Below are 18182 nucleotides of genomic sequence, written 5' to 3'. Positions count from 1 at the left end.
ATTTTGGCTCCATAAGTCCCCTTGAAATCCACCCCCCCACACACATACACACCCAAATCCAGATCCAAGCTAGGCTGAAGTAGCTTACGTTCCTTGCAGCCAGAGTCCCAACCCATACATGAGAGCACAGCGTCCCTTTTCCGGGGTGACTGAGGATTCTGTGGCATTTTAGGGTCATCATTAAGAACTTCCAGTTCTCATTAGTCAGAGCTCTGTGTGCAGAAAACAGAAGAAAATGAGCCATACCTGTCATAAGTTCACCCCGGAAGTTGCTACAAAAGTTGCCTTTGGGGCTTCCCTGGTGGCGCAGTGGTTGAGAATCCGCCTGCCGATGCAGGGGACACGGGTTCGTGCCCCGGTCCAGGAAGATCCCACATGCCGCGGAGCAGTTGGGTCCGTGAGCCATGGCCACTGAGCCTGCGTGTCCGGAGCCTGTGCTCTGCAACGGGAGAGGCCACAACAGTGAGAGGTTTGCGTACTGCAAAAAAAAAAAAAAAAAAAAAAAAGTTGCCTTTGTTTGAAGTCCATCCTAACTATTGGTTCAGTTTCTAAAGCTTTAATTCTTTTCCCTAAGAAAGTATTCAAACAAAACACTTCGCAGGAAAGACGACAGTCAAGTGCGAGTGGTGCGTGCAGTGCTGTGGGCCAGAGAGGCAGGGAATGGGACTAACACATACTGAGCTCCAGCAGTTTGCTCTCCACGCATTGTTTACTCCATCCTCACCACATACTCTGCCGCAATCACTGTAAAACCATTCTACAAATGAGGAAGCAGAGGTTCAGAGAAGCTGATTGATTTTGCTAAGGGGAGGAAGATTTTAAACCCTGATGTGAGGAGAACCACAGCTAATGATGTTTTCACTATTTCACGTTGTCATACAGGAGAAAAAAAAAATGTGCCTTGATTGGATGTCCCATTAGGTAGATTCTGATTAATGGACCTTTGACTCTGGTTATTATGAGTATTTACCACCCTAATATCAAATCATTCGTATATTCCAGGAAAGAGACACGGGGAGGATGACCGCCTAGCACCAGGTCTATTAAGATATTTCTGCATTTTTCTAAATTAATCATTCCCACATCTGGAGAAACAGAGGACAACAATTTTTAGCACCTTATTTATAAAGGCAGAAAACCCAAAAGCCAGAGAAGGTAAGTGACGGATGCAAGAGCCTTAGCTGGACCTAGAAACACTTCCTAACCATGTGGTTCAGACTATCACAGTAGGTGTACATTCTTAAGCTGTTGATTTTTCTTGACTAATTAAAGCTGATTGGAGTTTCAGAGCTGGGCTTTGTTTTTGTTTTCCCTTATCTTTCACATGCTGGAACTCAGGCTGTCTTGCTGCTGCCAATTAGCAATAATGTTGGAGAAGCATTAGTCTCGGCTGTTCCCAGCTTGTATGGGAAGCTGTCAGAATGAGATTAGAGAGAATCAGGCGAAACTGTACATTTCAGTGTGGCTTGCTCCTAGCAAGACAATCATGCAGATGTTTAGATCAAACTTCCCAGACTCAAAATTGTCACAGACACGTAAAGCTGTCCATCTGGAATATGCTGCAAATTGGAACCAAATATTTATCCTCTCCTGCTTGCTGTTCTGTAGGCCAGTTAACTTTTCTCAACCTAGTGACTGTTTTCTTAGTTTTATTTAGATTTAAAAAACAAAGCAGCTGACTTGTTTTTCTTCATTACGGAGAAATGTCACATGCTTCTTTTGATGCATTCCAACATTACAGACATAAAATGTAGAAAGGGAAGATTTGGATTGGAGTTTGTAATACTGTCAGTAGCTTTTCCTGTAAATCTTGCCAATGTCAAGAACATTTGGGGGAATGTAGACCACAGGAAAACTCCAATTAGTCAAAATGTCCAGGGGATGGGAGATTCCAGGTTATCCTGGAGTTACCCAGAAAATCATTTTCCCATCAATGCTTGACGTTGAAATCTTACTGAAAGGTGTGAGTTGCATTTCCTGCTCTAAGAAGCACAGCTCACTGTGAATGTGAGTTAATGCTTCTCTGATAGTCGAGGGTCAGCCTGGACCTCAGGCTAAACATTCTGGACCCCAATTCCCATTGTCCAGAAAACAAAACAGGAGATTGGGTAGAAATTTTACTTGACCCCAGGCCATGTTTTTGAAGTTCCTTGAATAAGCTTCTTCCATGTATTTTGCTCCTTTTTCCTTGTAGAAGAAGAAAAAAAAAAAGTCTGCAAAACTGGGGGCTTTGCCTATACAAATTCTAGTAAAATCAAGAGTTTACCGGGTTTAAATTTTTTTCATTTAGTCCTAATGGAAGACGCACTGAGGCCTCAGCCATCAGGAGTTGGGAGCCATCCTTCCCTTGGCCTCAGGCCCGGCACAGGTGGAACTGGAGGAGAAGCGAGTCCCTCCTTTAGCCCTTCCCCCACTATCAACCCCCCACCCCCAAGAGAGAACAGAACGGTAGGGGTTCTGTATTTGGTCATTTCTTCCCAGATCATTTGTCACTGTCTAGACCAGGGTTTCTCAACTTTGGCACTACCGACATCTTGGGCCATACGGTGCTTTGCTGTCTTGTGCACCGTAGGATGTTTAAGCAGCATTTCTGGCCTCTACCCACTAGATGCCAATAGCATTCTCCTGACCGCACTCCCCCAAGGTGTGACAACCAAAAATGTCTTCAGACGTTGCCAAATGTTCCCCAAGGGGCAAAATGGCCCCCAGTTGAGAGCTACCAGCGTAGACAGAGGCACGATTATTATTCTTCCCCCACCCCCTCTTGTCAAGATTATGAGTTTTCTTGACCTTGGCAAGTAATTCCATAACATAATTCCTGTGCTATTTTATGGAAGAATGCAAATAATTCTCTGATGAAAGTAATATTTTGATTTGAATTGTGTGAGGCAGGTCTCATGAAAACAACTGCAGGTTTGGCATTGTTTTTAGAAGGCAGTAGATTTGTTTTCTGAATCAATTCTGATTTTGATTTTTAAATACTGAATTTTCATACTTTCCTAAATTTCCTTTGAGGTCATTGTCCTCATGGACAGCAAGTCAGTGTGTTAGCCACAGTCTCTCGTGTGGTACTGTCATCCTCAATTTCATATTTGCATCCATCACAGAAATATTTTTACTACTGTTGCTGCTTCCTAATGCTTAAGAGATTTTCCACCCACTGTTTTTTTTAATCCCTTATTCCACCTCTCCAGTGGATTGAGTTACATTTAAATTAGATGTTCTTAAAGAACAGTCAGTAGATTTCAAAAAGAAATCTGCTAAATTGGTGCAATCCAGGCGTTAGTTTTATATCCCTGATTTTAAGCCTACAGAGGTATTTATGCTATAGAAAGAGGGAGGAGTTAAACTGTTTTGGATAAGCAGATTTTCTGTATGTTTAATGCTGCCGTGAAAGTCTCTATACATAAATCTTTGTGCACACGTCTCAGCAGCACTTTCAGCTAAAACTTGAGAAGACAAATACAGGGTCAAAGGTTATGAGTTTTTTTTTCTTTAAATAAATTTATTTATTTTTGGCTGCGTTGGGTCTTCGTTGCTGCGTGCGGGCTCTTCTCTGGCTGTGTTGAGCGGGGGGCTACTCTTCGTTGCGGTGCGCGGGCCTCCCACTGCGTTGGCCTCCCGCGTTGCGGAGCACGGGCTCGAGGAGTGCGCGGGCTTCAGTAGCTGTGGCTCGCGGGCTCTAGAGCGCAGGCTCAGTAGCTGTGGCGCACGGGCTTAGTTGCTCCGCGGCATGTGGGATCTTCCCAGACCAGGGCTCGAACCCGTGTCCCCCACATGGGCAGGCGGACCCCCCCAACCACTGCACCAGCAGGGAAGCCCAAAGGGTATGAATGTTTTAAGGCTCAATACATATTGCCAAATTACCTCCAGAAGGTAGTGCCCATTTTCAGTCTCTTTATTGGCAATTCTCTTGAAGGGTTTCCGTCTTGTTCTGTCAGCCTCCAGGCCCGTGAAGACATTTCCCACGGGACATTCTTCAGATATGTCAATGGAATAAGATCCATCTCAAGATAACTGTCAACAGCCTCCCTGGGCCCATCTCAGACTATCTGTCAGTGGCAACTCTAATATATTTTGGGAGGATGCTGGTGCAGTTGCCAAAAACAAGCTTGCAATATCGAATCAGGTTTTCCAATCACTGAGGTTGCAGAATTGAACTGTGTTAATGGCGTGTGACAATCTTAGTCCAATATCCAGAGACTCCTAGAAGGAATGTTTCCTTGTAAATTTAAGGGCAGCTGCAAGAGAGGGAATGTGGATTACCTTTCACGTGAATTCTGTAGCGCTCACACCATCCCAACCATGTTGTAAACCTGGCAGCAAGACTCGATTGCCAAGCCTCAGCTTCAGGCAAGACTGGGGAGAAAAACACTACTTGGATTCAGGGCTGTAGTACTTAGAAAGGCACAGCGATGCCGTCTGACTCTCACACATGCAACTGGTACCCTGAGTGGGTTTGTATTCCATGCCACCAAAGCCACATAAGTGTGATAACGTACGTGCCCCCAGGAGATAGAATCAGCTTTCTTACAGTGTATGAAATGCTCTGTAAATTGGAAAGCACTATACGTATACGAGTTTATTACATTTGTCATTGTATTTTTATGAGCTCTGAACTGACTCTGAGACCTGGAATTGAAAGTATCTAGAATCTATCCTTTTTATTTTAGACACACAAAATTATAAGTGCTAGTAACTGCCTGCTGTCATCCCTTCCCTAAACCCTCCCTGGCCACTTGTATTCTAAAGAATCATAGTGCGCAAATCAGCCTTTAGTTTCAAGAAGCTGGTATAAATTTCAAGCGTTCAGGTGGCCAGAGTTGCCTCTGCCCTCAAATGGATGATGTGTTCTCTTTTCTCTGTACCACTGGCTGAGTCACTTTTTGAAGTGTCACAAAGCCCCCAGATATCCAGTCTGTTCCTCAGCTCCCTGGACCATATCGTCCCCATGGCATCCAGTATGAATGAAACAAACCATCAAAGCCAGAGCAGACAGAAACCACAAGGAACACATCAGAGACAGAGCCCGGGGCCCACCACCTTGCCAACGAGGCAGACTGGAAAGGCAGGCCTGACCTGAATGGTTTCTCACTATAAGTACCTTTAATGAGAATGGGCTGTACTCAGCCACCCTCAGACAATCTCAAAGCATCTCATCTGTTTCTCCTCTATGTGGCTTGTCAAGGATAAGAATGGCCTGATTTCTTTCTGTCATTACAAGGCAACCAAAATGGAGATTAAAGCAGCTAAGATTTTTAAAGTACTTTTACCTATGTTATTTCATATGGTCGTTCCAATAATTCTACAAGCCAGGACTTGTTATGTCTTTCAGAGAAAAGGAAACTGAAGCCCAGAGAGGTTGTGTCTCACCCAAGGCTGCACAGGAAAGAAGTGGCAAAGCCAGGACATGAACGCCCAACTGCCTGACTTTAAGGTCTCTGTTCCCTCCGTTATCGCATAGTGGAGTCCTGGGTTGGGATATTCTTTCTGGTTTGGCTTCTGAGATAACCTCGTCCCAGCAGATTCACAATCTTTCATCTCTGCCTCAGAGCTGCTATGGAGCTGTTGAGGGAAAGGAAGTGGGTAGAAGGTGAGAGGTCCAGTCAGAACGAGAACTTAAGAGATTTTATCACTTAGAGGAAAAATTACTACTACAAGGCATGATATAAATTTGCTTACAAATTTGTGCAATTTTTATGTGTTAATTTTTCTATGTAAATGAACCCATTCTACTCTACATCAACATACACACTTTACCTGTGTCTTCCTACAAATTTTGTTGAGTCTCACACCCCTAGTACCTGGGAGCCCTGGCCATCTGTGTTATACCTAGAACTTAGAATTGCCTTTCATTTTCCTTCAGTCCTGAATCGGTGTGGCATTCAGGGACAATGCAGATAAGAGTGCATGATTGTGGCAGACACAGGCTGCCCAGTTAGGGTCCCATTTCCCAGTCCTCTGTGCCTTGAGCTGGGCTCAAGAGACTGGGAGGTAGTTAAGAAGCAGGAGTGTTCCTTCTAGCTCCCTCTCTTCCCTTCCACCTGGATGCAGAGAACTCGGGCTGAAGGGCAGTGATTCTCAAACTGGAACATGCATCAGAATCAACTGGAAGGCTGTTAAAACACAGACTGCTGGGCCCGATCCTTAGAGTTCTTATTCAGCAGACCCGGTTGGGATCTGAGAATATGCAAGTCTTGTAAGTCCCAAATGTTGCTGATGCTGTCGGTCTGGGGACCATGCAATGGAAACCATTGCCCTAGAGCAACGGCCTAGTGCAATCCTGATTGTACTTCATACTCCTCTGAGAGGTATTTTAAACATTTTGATGCCCAAGCTGCTATTTAAACCAATAAAATCAGAGTCTTCTGGGGTGGGGGGCGCATGTATCAGCATTTTTGAAGCTCATCGGGTAATTTAAAAGTGCAGTGAAAAGTTGAAAACTATTGCCTTAAAGTAGAGCCTTACGATGGAAAGAACATGAGTTCTTAAATCACTAAGTGTAGGAAAGCAGTCTGTCAGTGAGAAGTATCCACTTTAGATTGTTATATGAACAAGAAATAAACTTTTATTATGTTAGGTCGCTGAAATTCTGGAGATGATTTGCTATTGTAGCCAGCATTATCCTAACTAATACAATAATGGTAACTATTAAGAACAAGTTTTCAGAAATTCTCTTTTTACCTCCTGCCTTCTTCTCCTCTGATAAGGAAAGTATCTATCTGATTGGTTCCAAGACACTTAATTGGCTCACATTTTCTAAAGGTGACATTTCAGTGGGAATAAGGTTATAGCACATGTAACATAGTATAGCCTCTTTTTCTCGCTCTTCCTTGCAGCCAGAATGGCAGGGCAGCCCTACATTCCCCTCTCCCCACCCCTCTACCTTCTCTCTGTTTGGACACACATTCATCCTTCCACCTGGAAGCAGATTCAGAGTTCTTGACTCGGCCTGACAGGTGTTAAAGTAGCCAGATGAAGCCCAAGATCGAGTCACTCAGGCTAAGCCCCATGTCAGCAAACCAAAACTTAACTGAGTTTCGAGGCTCCATTCTCCCAGAAAAGGAAGACTGAGGTCAACCAATCAGGGCTTTCCTGCTCAACACAAGTTACCTTCTCCGAGGCTTCCTTTTGCTCCATGTAAGGAAAGCAACCCCGCTATAACCAATCAGCAAATGCCCAGTATAACTTCCTTGTTACTGCTCACTTTGGTCTATAAAAATCTCTTGCCGGGTATAATGCACTGGAGCACCTTTCCAGCTGCTAGATTGGATGCTGACCAATTCCTGAATGACTGACTAAAGCCAATAGCCAATAAGATCTTTAAAATTTACTCAGTTGAATCTTGTTGACATAGGAGTTGGGCAGAAACTGGGCAAATATTCTGGGCAAAGGTGACACAATGCCCTTTTCCTTCTCTGACGTATGTCAAAAACCGAAAATCAAAACCAAACCAAACCACAACAAAACACCTGATTCAACACATGTCAACAAGTGCCAGAGACTATCCAAACTGAGAATATCTGAGAATTGGGATTGAACAATGAGGAGAAAGAACATGAGTTCCATCCTTCCTTCCTGACTTTGCACTAGGGTTTTGGACCAAAGCTCTCTCTAAAAATAAAGTGCTTCTTACTGCCTGCAATGTGGCACTGCAGAGAATGGGGTTGGTAGGCCAAGACAGGATTCAGGTGATTCTGGGTCCCCTGGCCAAACGTCTTTGTATACCATCCCTCAGCTAAAAAGATGGTGTAATTGAGATGGTAACATAAACACTTAAAAGGCATGGTGACCAACAAAACGACATGGATGACTTTTTGAGAATTGAACCCATGTCTGCCTTCACTTTGCAGGTCCAGAAATCACTTGAATAATAAACTGGACAGATTTTTTGCCCATAAAAACATCAAGTGTTACATGGAAAGGAATGGAAAGGTTAATGGCTCTACAAACATATTTTGCAGCTTCTGCCTTCTCATGATAAATGTGAAGGGACAAATACCCTCAGGTGAGAATTGCTTTCCCGGCTGAAGGGCTGTGATCTGCCCCCACTCTCAGCCTGGCAGCTCTCATTCTTGGCACCTCCTCTCAACTTCCCCTAGTGGGAGAGAGAGAATTCTTCCAGAGGCAAGCAACAAAATCCAGCCCGAGACAGTAGGAGCCCAAATAAAATTTACTGAATCACGTAATCGAGAGGCTGGAAATAGGACTTGCTTCAGAGACAGACTGATTCCGGGGCTCAAGCACTGTCCTCAAGGTCCGGCGTCTCATTCTTTTCCTGACTTGATAGTATTTCCAGACGTGCGCTCGCTACAAGGAGGAAGATGCTTACCAGGTGTTCAATCTCACACCTCTCATTCAAGTCCAGCGAGGATAGACCGAGAATCTCCTTCCCAGAATTCCTAGGGGAAGTCTAGTTGCCTCTCTAATTGGCACTAATTAAGTCACATGATTATCAATGAGCCAATCATTGGCAGCCAAGGAAATACAATGCTCTGATTGGCTTAGGCCTAAATCACATGCTCTATTCCTAAACCCAGGGTCTAATCCTTCTAGAATCACTTGATTCAAAAGGGAAAGGGCTGGTGAAGTTGTCAAAAGAAGGAGTGGATTCTGAGTGGCCAGAAAGCCACAGATGCCCGCCACTGGTGCCCCTAACTTCCCGAGTCAGCTCCAGAAAATTCTTTAACTGTTTCCTCCAAGAGGAGCTCGGCAGGCACGTCTAACTTCTTGTACAGCTTTTCCAACTTGTGGCGATAGAAGGGGGAAGTTGGAGACAAGAATAAGCCTAAAAAGCGAGCAGAACCCTGGGGCAAAGATCTCCTGGGAAGTAAAAGGCTGCTGGAATGAGGGCTGTGTTGCCCGATCTGATTGTCATTACCCAGGCAAAGCTGCCCGCGGCACAGGAACTGGATACTAAGTGTTGGAGATATTCTCTTTCCGAGGAGACTCACCAGGCGGATGCTTCTTCCCCTGTTAGCTCTGGGCCACTTCTCTTTCTCCACTCTCTTGACGTACACATAGATCCTTTTATGACGCTCCATGGAAACCAGAGATGGAATGAATCAAAAGTGGTCAGAGGAACCATTGTTCTCCCTTGTAAAATAACTGAACCCTTGTTAATTTGTTGCCAGCCTTACATTTCTCCCGAGAGCTCCCCATTGGATGGAGACTGTAAACAGGAAACTTGAAACCCTCAGGCATCCTTTGTATTACTTATTGTTTGTGGGCAGCTGCAAGGGATTCGCCATCACAGAGCTTGTGAATCCTAGTGGGGAGCTGAGCAGTATATATTTCTAAGACAGAATACCCGGAGGAGAAACTTCATTTCTTCAAAAACAAAGTAGAAATGCAGCTCAGGGATGAGGAAAGAAGCATTTTTTAACAGGTGACAGGTTTGCCAGAATGGTAAAGCAACTCTTGGTTTTACTTGGTGTACAATCAGCGGCCCCCCACACTGTGGCCGGAAGAAAATATAAAAATTCCTTCTTTTCCTACAGTACAGCTGAAGATGGACTACAGCTATTGAGAATACTGAAGTGTTGGGGTAATAGAAGCACAAGGCAGAACTACTCCTGTCCATGTTGAAGAGGAACCCGTATTGCAAAGATGGTGCCTAGTGAGGGTTAGAAACTAGGGTCCTGGTGCCAGACTGTCTGGGTGTGAATCATAGCTCTCATACTTGCTAGCTATGGTACTTTGGAGAAATCACTTAGCCCTTTTCTGCCTCAATTTCCTCATCTGTAACATGGGAATAATAATAGTATCTACTGCATGGGGTTATTGTGACTCTTAAATAAGTTATTGTATGTAAAATACTTAGGAAAAAGACCAGCTCAATATAAGTATTTGTATGTATTAGCTGTCATTAATGACTAACCACAGAAATAAATGTGGCAGCTTACTAGAACATTAATTTATTATTGTATTTTCTATATTTCTTTATGCAGGGCACAGGGCAACCTCTGTTGTGGCAGCCACAACCTCTATGTGGCAACCTCTGTGTGTGACCTCAACACGAGGGCAATTCCTTATTAAGTCTGTACTTCTTTGGAAGTCTGGGTGCCGTTGTCAGAGTGGGCGCCTGTGTGTCCAGCCTCATGCCTGTCTAAGAAGCCAGTATCCTTGCCTCATTCTCTGTACTTGGATCTGACTCTTACCAGGATGATTAACGGCTGAACTTTCTCTGAAACTCTTCGCACAGAGGTATGAGCTCAACCTTTAACCTCAGAAGTTTCTTTGTGGCTGAACAGATGGTCAAATATCAGTATAGTTCCCAAATTCTGGAACTTTTCAGTACAGATCCCCAAATCTGAGTGATTTTCCCTCCTTTGGGATGTAAACCCTGTGAGATCGGGGACTTGACGGTGTTTGTTCACCAATGTACCTCTGTCTAGAATCAGGTAGGCACTGGATTTGTTTACTGAGTGAATAAATGGATGACTGGATGGACTCAGCGTTGACTTTTACTTCACATAGAATATCATCCTTCACAGTCCAGCTTGGGTTTTGCCCAGTTCCATTTTCTCAGCCGTGACTAGTGTGTGAGGGAGCTCAGACCCGCTAGTGCTTTCTGCAGCATTCTTGGGTCTCCACTCTGTAATTCCCAGCAGCTATAGCCGCTCCTCACCCCCTCATATGCCCAGAAAAACAAATTAAAGTGTAGTCTAAATCTCTTCAGGAGGGAAAAAAGGTTTTCTTCAAATCAAAATCAAAATCAAGCAATATTGCCTGTGAAACAGGCAATTTACCAAATGAAACATTTCTTATAGTAGGGACCAAATGGATTACTGGGTGCATTCAATAAAAATCAAGGTGTTATCTTCCAGGTTATTTGATTCTGTGGGGTCTCTGTACCTTTCATTGCCTTGAGCTGTTTTACAGCTTTGTAAGTGGTAGCTAATCGATACCAATGCAAATCATTCTTTTCTGTAGACATATGTAAGAGGTTTCTCTTGCTCCTCAGCAGACTACCACCAATTTAACAACTTACTGTAACATAAGTTTATTATCTTGTATTTTCTGTGGGTCAGGAGTCCAGGCATGTTAGCTGGGTCTTCTGCCCAAGGTCACAGCAGGCTGACATCAAGGTCTTGACCTGGTCTCTTCCGGGGCTTGGGTTCCTTTTCCAAGGTCACTGGTGGCTGCCAGAATTCATCTTGCAGTTATACATCTGCAGTCTTGCTTTCTTGCTGGCTGTCAGTTCTCAGATTCTAGAGGCTGCCTGCCATTTCCTGTCATGTGCCCTCCACTGCTTGGCAGTTTGCCTCGCAAAGGCCAGCAGAATCTTCATGCTTCAAATCTCTTCCTTCAGGAACGGTCTGGTATCTTTTAAGGGTTCACTTGATTAGGTCAGACCCACTCAGGCTAATTTCCTTTTTGATTAAATCAGAGTCCCAAAGATTTCATTACACCTGCAAAAAGCCCTTCACTTCACCTTTGTCATCTAATGTAACCTAATCGTGAGAAGAAAGTCTTTGTATTCGCAGTCCCGCCCATACTGAAGGGGAGGGGATTATACAGGATGTATACACCAGGGGGCAAGACGGCTCAGAATTCTTCCTACCGCAACACGCAAATAGATTTTGAAAATTGCCCCTACCACCCTCCGTAGAGCCAGTTTTGCATCTATTAAACAGATTTATATCAACCTCTACATGTATGGATCTGCTTTTTGTAGCCTTTTTTTTTTTTTGTACGCGGGCCTCTCACTGCTGGGGCCTCTCCCGCTGCGGAGCAGAGGCTCCGGACGCACAGGCTCAGCGGCCATGGCTCACGGGCCCAGCCGCTCCGCGGCACGTGGGATCTTCCCGGACCGGGGCACAAACCCATGTCCCCTGCATCGGCAGGCGGACTCCCAACCACTGTGCCACCAGGGAAGCCCTGTATCTGCTTTTTGAATTCTCCCTTGAACCCATTGTATCATCTTACTGGTTCCTTAATTAATGAATGAGTCGAATAAAATCTTTGACATGTGTTCATTTTATATTTGAGTCATGAGTTTAAAAATATTATACTTTAACATCACTTTTATAATAATAATCATCTCATAGTTTCTCTTAAAACAGTGGATGTGTTGTTTACTTTTACATGCATACTAAAGGGTTCTTTCCCTTTTCCAGAAATTACCCCAAAGAAGTATTCAGATTGTACCTCTTGACACCTAATACTATTTGCTGCTTTGAAAGGATGGTGTTTCTAGATTTTACTGATCTCACTTTAAGTGGCTTAATCCTGGCACTCAGTAACACCAGTACTATCTCTTTAGCATTAAAAGGGGCAAATAACAGCCCCACCTTACCACTTTTAAATTAACTTCCTCCTTATGTACAAGAAGTATCAAAGGGCCCTGCTGACATTTTCTCCTGGAATCTTGGGATTCTAGGATTTTGCTTCTGGGGCAGGCAGAGGGTTTTTCTCCCCTCTGTGCTCAAAATGCTGCACTTTTCTCATCCCTAGCAATGATGAGTAATCTGTACTTAGCGCGATGCCTGATACAAAGTAAGTGTTCGGTAAACGAAAGCCCTCTGCTACCTTTCCCGCCACACGGTGAAGAGTGAAGAGAGAAATGACATGGGATCCCGGCCTCATCCTGGGCTCAAGCTCCTTGAAGGCAGGGCACATCTTTCACAAGCGAGTATGGCTCCTAGCCCACTCCTGCTTGTTTTCCTAAGCAAAGCAAAATCTTGCTTCTGCCAGAGAAACAGACGAAAGCATCATACCAGTTAAATAATATGTAATAGCTGTATCAGTATCCTGTCTTCTCCCAGTCAGCTAACTTTGTAATGTGTAAATGCTTATCGGATATACAAAATCAAACTACATAAACTGTTGTAAAGTGGAAGGAATGATTCCGATCAGTCTGACAGAGTACAAGGCTGCAGGAATTGTATTTTGCTTCCCTTTCTGCAGTTGAGGTAGGAGATAGATGGGCTGTTGGTCTGGACAGCTAATGTTTGTCCAGTGGAGTAAAATTGAAGCTCTGTTCTAACCCAGACACTCCAAGGACAAAGCTAGTGTCAGAAGCTGAGCTCTGCTCAAGTAAATAGATACGGGGCACACTCCTGAAGTCAGGGAAAACTTCCCTGTCTGCACATGCACAGGAAGCCTCTTGGGGTCTAAAAGGGAGGGCACGCCACCCCATAATGCCTGTGGACATGCACCCACAGGCCTCTGTGGTGGAATCCATCTTAGCAAAAAGTTACGCAGGCATCTTGGGGAGGGTCCTAGGACCAGTCAGGTGTAAAAAAAAAAAAAGAAACAAGATAATCTGCCAAGTGTAAAGAAAGACCCGGAAGGACTGTTCTATATAAGTGATTTAAATCACCTCTTTACTGTACTCCTCATTCAGGACACCCACACTCCACTCTGGGTGTGTATTTCTGCCCTGCTTCTGACTTAAATAAATCAACTGTTTCTCTGTGTGCTCTCCCATATGTTGTGCTGTGTCTCTAATAATAAACTTTGTATCTGGTTTGTGGTTTTATTCCTCCTTGAAACATTTTTGCTTTCAGACGGGGTAAGAATCAGGGAATTTTGCTTCTAGCCTCTAGCCCCTGGTGGACTGGCGTCTAAGTTCAGTCCCTGGGCAGCGAAATAAGATCCTGCTTCAAGACTACTGTCCCTCCAAGAACACAGTCAGGAGCCAGGGCTGACATTCTGGACAATCCTAGCAAAATGATTTTCCTGTCCAAGTTTAAAAGGCATCTATCCAGTCTTTATAACTTGTCCCCCCCCCAGTCCACCCCTCATGCTACCTCCCTCTTAAGTTCCCTCTTCCTTCAAAAGCAAAGGCTGGGGGCTTCCCTGGTGGTGCAGTGGTTGAGAGTCCACCTGCGGAGGCAGGGGGTGCGGGTTCATGCCCCGGTCTGGGAGGATCCCACATGCCGCGGAGTGGCTGGGCCTGTGAGCCATGGCCGCTGGGACTGTGGGTCTGGAGCCTGTGCTCTGCAACGGGAGAGGCCACAGCAGTGAGAGGCCCGCGTACCACAAAAAAAAAAAAAAAAAAAAAAAAAAAGGAAAAAGAAAAGGCTGTACCATCATAGCTTTTGCCTCCAGAGTCATTAGCAAATATTGAGTATGTTTCAGCAAGGTGTGTTCTGAAGAGATAGAAAATCCACATGACTGCCTTTATCCATTTTTTCATTACTACATGGTAAGGATGACACAACAAGCTAATTTAGAAAAAGTATTAAAGAGGGGGCTTAAGATGGGGAGAGGAAATGTAGCTTACAATGTACAACTTGAAAAGGCATTCAAGTGTGAGCAATGCAAATCTTTGAAATTGCTTCCGGATCCACTGTTATAGGTTACATTGTCAGCTAGCTGTATTGATTATTTTTATGTAATTTACTTGTGAGAATTTCTGCTAATGGACACTTCTGAATCATCTTCTGCATTTAATGTACCTAATACCCATTGATCAGGTCATTGGCTTATTGGTTATCTACTTTGCTACTAAATGATTCTCAATGATTGCTTTTTTCATTACACATTTTTATTCCTGGAGCAGCTTCTATTGTGTCCCATTACACTAATGGAAATTATTGATATGGAAATTATTAGGCAGTGAGCTTACGAATTCTATGATACACAATAACATTCCATTTCTTCAAATGGTAGAATTGTTCCTGTATAATTAGCAGTAAATATTGACATGTCAGTGAAATTAATTTATTTAATACAAAGCAAAAGAACAAGAAACATCTTTAGAAAGGAGAGGAAACACCAAATATTTTGCATTACTATGCATATTTGGGTAAAAATAAATATGGCGAGTTCAGTGTTTATGTTTAACACTTTGTGTTGAAAATTCTTTAACATCCCTAGTTAAACACAAGAATGTTTTTGGCTATAGTTGCTGTAAACACGCCCATGTTACAGATAGAAAAGTTAGCCTCAGAGTCGCTAATATCTGCATTGTGTTGTCCAATATGGTAGCCACTAGCCACATGTGGCTGTTGAACTCTTGAAATATGGCTATAGCCCAAACTGAGATATGTTGTAATTATAAAATTTACACCGAATTTTGAAGACTTCGTATGAAACAAGAGTGTAACTATTTCGTTAACATTTTACTGATTATATGTTGAAACGATAGTATTTTTTTTTAAAGAATTGTTTGATGTGGACCTTTTTTTTTTTAAGTCTTTATTGAATTTGTTACAATATTGTTTCTGTTTTATGTTTTGGTTGTTTGGCTACAAGGCATGTGGGATCCTAGCTCCCCAACCAGGGATCAAATCCACTCCCCCTGCACTGGAAGGCAAAGTCTTAACCACTGGACTGCCAGGGAGGTCCCGAAATGATAGTATTTTGAATAGTCAATAAAAAGAAAATATATTATTGAAATTAATTTTATCTCTTTCTTTTTTTTTCTTTTAGTGTGGCTACTAGAAGAATTTAAGTTACATATGTGGGTCTCATTAGATATCCACTGGACAGCACAAGTCCTAAGTGGGTCGTGTCTAGGGCTGTGCTGTCCATTAAAGTAGCAAATAGCCCCACATGACGGTTATATTTAATTCTAAATTACTTAAAATTAAATTCCATTTAAAATTCAGTTCCTCAGTTGTATCAGGCACCTGTCAAGTGCCATTGCCATATATGGCTAGTAGTTACCATTCTGGACAGAACGGGTAGAAAAGACTTACAGAATCCTAGCAAGTTCTACTGGGAAGCGCTGGCCTAGAACATCACTAAGCAGGCATTGGAACTGAGAATGCCGCTCTGCTAAGCCATTGTCCACTGAGTTTGTAAAGAAAATAGATGCGTCATAGTAAAGGTAAAATTGTGCAAATAGTGAGAGCATGTCGGTGGTAGTGATGGTTATTAAATAAGGGATTCATCCTTGGAAAGTCTCCTCTTCTAAGTGCTGCTCAGGATATAGCTTCAGAGACGATGCTGATCCATTGGGGTGACCACCTAATTTTGATGGACAGAAAAGATGTCAATTAGGTGCATAAAACTAGAAACACTTAGGATGTTTCATTACGTTGTAGTGAACACGAATTTCCGTGCCAGCTCTAATCCCCTCTTTGTAGGGGTCTGGAATCTGATGTCCAAAGAAGTTAGGCTACAAACCAGGGTCTAGGTCTCCGAGTCAGAGGACACCAGTGTATGTTCTCCTGGGCTGCTGCCTCTCCATTAAGGGAGTAATGAGATTGGTCTGTATGTTTAGGGGTTAGGGGACTACAGGATGGGGAGGTCACAGATTTTAAAGTAAGCACTTAAGGGGAAAATTCTATAAAGTCAAGTGTCAAAACGATTCTTAAACCATCACCTTAAGAATCACAAGCCAAAATTAATTTCTTTAGTCTCTCGTTGATTTTAGCTGTGACGTCTTCTCCCTAGCGCCAGAGAAGGCCTAGGTGTAGTCCAAAAAATAGGGCAAAGAGGTAAAGGGGGAAATGAACCAGAGTCTCTCATTTTCTTTCTTTGGCACTCTCTTTTTTGTGATGGAAGGGGAATGGGTGTCCAAACACATTTATTTGAACATATACACAGTGGAACACCTCTGCGGTTTTGTTTGCTTTATTCTGTTTGTCTAGAAGTGAAGACACAAAGGGAATTTGTTATGATTGCCCTTTGTTTTCAGAGAAGGAAACCAAGCCTGTGAGTGATTAAGTCCACTGTCCAAGGTCACTAGCTGCTTAGCAGATAAAGCAGGATTTAAACCCAGGACTCCCTGAAGCCAAACCGTGCTTTACATCAAAATACCTCTCCGGGGCACCCAAGATGGGGCGCAGTAGTATTTCCTGCTGCCAGCATTAATATGGGTATAATGAGTTAACCCTGTCTATTGTTTCTGAGGTCATTTCTTAGCCTGTGGGGAGTCTCCACGCACTGGAGTACAGAGGCTAAGGATCTTTGTTTTGTCCCTGATAAATGATCTGCAGGCGCTTAATCCTGGTTGCAGATCCTCATTTGTCAAGCTGTTGGCATGTTTGCACTGAGCAGAGCACTCTCTGCCAGCGTAGCTTCCCATTGCAGTTGGGGATTTTTTTTTTTTCTCTTGAAGATTTTATAGAGCTGAGTATAAAATGGCAATGTTTTCATAAACGCTTAAGCATCTTTAGTGAAGTTAATTTATAGAATGTAAATGTTCCTCTCCGGCAGTTTAAACCCAAATTCCTCAGCAGTGGAGTGGGGGCAGAGAAACGGGAAACCGCTCTGTGTCATTGTTCACGCGCAACAATAAAAAATTAAACGGCCTGAAAAAGATGCAAGCCAGAGAGAATTTTTTTAGACATTTTCTCCTCCGAATTTGAGTGATGGTGATGAACACAAAAACTGCATGCTTCTCTTTTCTTTTGTTTCCCCCCACTGGGCCTGGCAGCCATATCTTGGACCTCTGGGGTGGCCCAGCCCACGTGGCACAGTGCTGGCCACGGCACCCAAGCAGTCACTCAGTTACCTTTGCCTGCTGCTCACCTTCCAGCCTTCCCTCCTTCCTTCCCTTGTGGGCAGCCCCACAAGGCCCTTTTGCACAGTCTGCCAGAGAGCTTAGCACTCAGCCAAAGTCTGCAGGAAGCTTCCTGTGGTAAGGTTTTCTTTGAGCTACTTTCTGCTTCTATTTTATAGCCCCATCCCTGTTTTAGTGTCTTTTTTTTTTTTTTTTCCAAATTATGAGACGGCAAGAAATCTGCCTTCCCTGTTCTGTTCTCCTGTGGTACCAGGCAGTATATATAAATAAGTAGGTATTTAATACATCAAAAGAGCAGGTCTTTCTCCTCCATTCTTATCTATGGCTTTAGCAGTTCAATACCTCCTTTTATCTCTTGTCCCTTAACCCTAATTACATCCAAAAGATGCTAAATCCTCTGTGGATATGATGACTTCTTTTTTTTTTTTTTTTTTAAATTGTGCCTAGCTGACACCATCCTAGCCTTCAGGTCAGGAGATTATGGACACTGTATACTAATAGAATGAATTCAACAACTAACATTGAATAAGTGCTAATGCTCCGCCAAGTCCCATTCAGTTCTCACCACAATCCTGAGACAGGTGCTGTAAGCGTCATTCTCATTTTGCAAATGAGAAACAGGATCAGAAGGATTCTGTAGCTTATCCAGGGCCACGCGTGTGGCTCGTAAATGGCAGGGCAGGCACCCTTATCCGAGTCGTGTATGTCTCAAGTGCTGCGCTGAGCAGGAGGCCAGCTTTCCAGATAGCCCGTGATG

General features: G+C 43.5%; 1 long non-coding RNA gene across 1 annotated transcript in view; it reads left to right on the top strand.

The window, feature by feature from the left end:
* The window catches only part of LOC131760145 (uncharacterized), a 41007-nt gene extending 39913 nt beyond the window's left edge, over window positions 1–1094 (top strand). The window contains exon 3 of the long non-coding RNA XR_009336650.2: window positions 1003–1094. This is a non-coding gene — a long non-coding RNA (uncharacterized lncRNA). The remainder of the gene's footprint in view (window positions 1–1002) is intronic.
* Window positions 1095–18182: the final 17088 nt, after the last annotated feature.

This window comes from Kogia breviceps, chromosome 7 (assembly GCF_026419965.1).
Source record: "Kogia breviceps isolate mKogBre1 chromosome 7, mKogBre1 haplotype 1, whole genome shotgun sequence".
Taxonomy (NCBI): Eukaryota; Metazoa; Chordata; class Mammalia; order Artiodactyla; family Physeteridae; genus Kogia; species Kogia breviceps.
Note: the sequence above shows the minus strand (reverse complement) of the source record. Positions and strands in the feature narration are given on the sequence as shown.